Source organism: Crocuta crocuta, unplaced genomic scaffold (genome assembly GCF_008692635.1).
Source record: "Crocuta crocuta isolate KB4526 unplaced genomic scaffold, BGI_CrCroc_1.0 scaffold1599, whole genome shotgun sequence".
Lineage (NCBI taxonomy): Eukaryota > Metazoa > Chordata > Mammalia > Carnivora > Hyaenidae > Crocuta > Crocuta crocuta.
In genome coordinates this window covers 19,305-22,438 of record NW_027531456.1, presented here as the reverse complement: position 1 = coordinate 22,438, position 3,134 = coordinate 19,305, and positions in this window count along the sequence as shown.

Below are 3,134 nucleotides of genomic sequence, written 5' to 3'. Positions count from 1 at the left end.
TGAATTCTCTAATCTGTTGTTGATTCTTTCTGGTGTATTTTTTATTTCAGTTATTTACTCTTCATCCTTAATTGGTTCTCTTTTTATATTTTCTATCTCTTTGTTAAAGCTGTCACTGAGTTCATTTACTTTTTTCAAGTCCAGNCGGGGCTTGAACCCACAAACCGTGAGATCATGACCTGAGCTGCAGTTGGGCGCTTAACCAGGTGCCCCTCCAGAGTTTTGTCTTATGCTATTGTTTGGAGGCTATTTCTATGTCTCCTCATTTTGTTTCATTTTCTTTGTTTCTATGAATTAGATGGGGCAACTATTTCTCTTAGTCTTAAAGGAATGGTCTTGTGTAGGAACATTCTCTGTGTGTGTCTGTCAGCTTTGGCTAGTGGTATGGAGCAATAGCAGGTGTGTTCTGTGAATCCCAGGATACTTTGCATCAGGACTTATCTCTGTTGGGAAGGCTGGAGTTGAGGTAGAAACAGGTCAGGATTCCTGGAGTACCTGTGCAGAAGACACCCTGGTGGGACAGCTGATGATAAAGTGCATGCATACCAGAGGTCTTGGGGAATTCTGTACAGGGATCTTGCTGTGGGATAGCTAGAGGTAAAGCAGGTGGAGGCTCTGGAGAGTTCCAGTGTACTCTGTGCATGGGGCTTCCTGGTAGGATGGCAGGAGCTGAACTAGATTCATGTCTGATAGTTCTGGGGCATTCCATGTGGGGGTCACTCTAGTGGAATGAGTGGAGCTGAGGTGGGACAGGTGGGGAGGTCTTGGTGTACTTCATGCAGGGGTGTCTTGCAAAGTTGTTTGGAGCTTAATCAAGTGTGTGTCTGGCATGTTTCAGGTGCTTTGCCCCTGTGTTGCTTAAGTATAGAGCTGGAAATGTAGTGGGTGCGTTCCAAGGTTGTCTTGGTGTGTGCCACAGTGGGCCACCTTGGTGGGGCAACTGAAACTTAGGGGGTTAGGGGAGCATCTTTAGAAGGATGATGGACTGGTGTGAGCTAAGGGCTCTGGGACCAGTAAGGCAGCCGACTGGCCAAGGCACTTGTATCTTAGTCCCATCTATGCTATCAAGGTTGAAGGGAAGCATAAACAATGGTGTTTGTGAACCCTCTGAACCCAGAGAGTGTTCTCCCACATCTTCTAGGACTGCTTTCTTTATATTTTAATTGTTTTTAAAGTTTTTAGAAATTGTATTTTTTTTTATTTTAGAAAGAGAGAGAACACATAAGTGGGGGAGAAGGGCAGAGGGAGAGGGAGAGAGAGAGAGAAAGAGGAAAAGAGAGAGAGAGAGAGAGAGAGAGAGAGAGAGAAAATCTCAACCAAGCTCCATGCTCCGTGTGGAGCCTGAGGTGTGTGTGGAGCCTGAGGTGGGGCTCAATTTCACCACCCTGGGATCTTGTCATGAGCCAAAATCAAGAGTCAGATGCTCAATTGACTGAGCCACCCAGCACCCCTATNTATAGGACATATGGACTCTGCTTCTGTCTGTGCTATCAGGGTGGAAGGGGAGCATAAACAACGGTACTTGTCAGACCCTCCGGCCCTCTACAGCATTCCTACAGCTCCTTTAAGGCTGCTTCCTTAATTTTCTAGTTGTCATTTTAAACCATAGTTTTGTTTTTATTTTTTCTGTGTCTCCAGGTATCTGTGACTGGTGTGGGCTAGAGGCCTGAAGTGGCAGGCCAGCAAGGATGTTTGGACTCTTTTCCATTTGCACTATCAAGGTGGAGGAGGAGCACAAATAATGGCACTTTCCAGCCCATCTGACCTTGTAGAACATTCTACAGGTCTCTAGCCTTTGGCAGACACTCAAGGGCTAGTTTTTTTATATTTCTAGGTGCCCTTTTAAGCCATGGATTTTTTTTCTGTGCCCTAGGGCAGACAAATCNGTTTTTTTTTTTTTTTTTTGGTCACTGTCAGTCTCTCTTGTCATTCTTTATGTGTTCCCCTATTCTTGGTTGTGTAGAAGTTGCTCAGTCAGCCTTGTTTTTCAAGAGGAGTTACTCTCTATGTAGGTGTAGATTTGGTGTGTCCATGGGAGAAGGGGAGTTTAGGATCTTTCTACATTGCCATCTTGGACCCTCTCCCAGACCATCCAGGGTTTAAATGTAGGCTCCTTGTTACCAGTGATGTGACCTGAACAAGAGGGATTACTTAACCTATTTGAGTCTTATCTGTGTAAAATTAGGATTATATGTAACTTAAAGATTGTTGTAAGAAAGAAATGAGATATATGGCATATAGTTAGTATTAAAATAAATAGAACTTTAGCTTTACAACACAGTATCTGTAGGCTATGAAAAATATCAGTACAGGCAAACAGTCATCCTTAGAGCTAAAGGGTGCCTTTGTGAGCTTAACTGACCAATTGGTGGGGATAAAAGAAGCTTTGAAGGTGGAAGGAACAGCACAAGCAAGGGAATAATGATATAATAAAAGTGTGCCTCTTTGGCTAAATTAAAACAAAATGGAATAGTAAACTATCTCTATCTCATTTGGGCAAATTCCAAGGAGAAGAAAGTCTTTTAAAAACAGCCTATAGATGTTACTTTTTATGTTTACCATTCCTATTGCCAGAAGCCTGATTAAGTTGGAAGGACAATGAGTTTTGATAGGAATAGGTATAGGTGTTAATTAGAATGTTGTGAAACTAGGAGGTTTCAAGTATTGGTGGAGTCATGGAAATTTTAGTCGCTGCAACTTTGAGAAAATCTCTCAAACCGTGAAATCTGCAAGCTTTTTCATATCTTAAATAAGGAGACCTATTAACTGCAGAACAATCTATTAAAGGATTATCCTTAATAACACTTTCAGAAAGTAGGAGAAGTGAGGAATAGACTCACTTAAAGACTACCACTGCTAACCTCAATAGAGAAAAAGTAACATATGGCATATTTTGTTTTTTGAATACACCTATGCAGTGTTGGTCCGGTTTTTTCCTTATATCCCAAGATGCATGTTTAATGTTTTCAAGGCCCTCTGGAATATAATGTTGTTGGTAAGTGTAGACAGAGAGAACATAAAAAGATGCTCTTCATAATAATGTAATTACACTCCCAAATAGTTCCCTGTTGATGCCCATAATAATCATTAATCACTCTTTGGACTTGAGATTTTGATGGTCCCTAGTAAGTTAC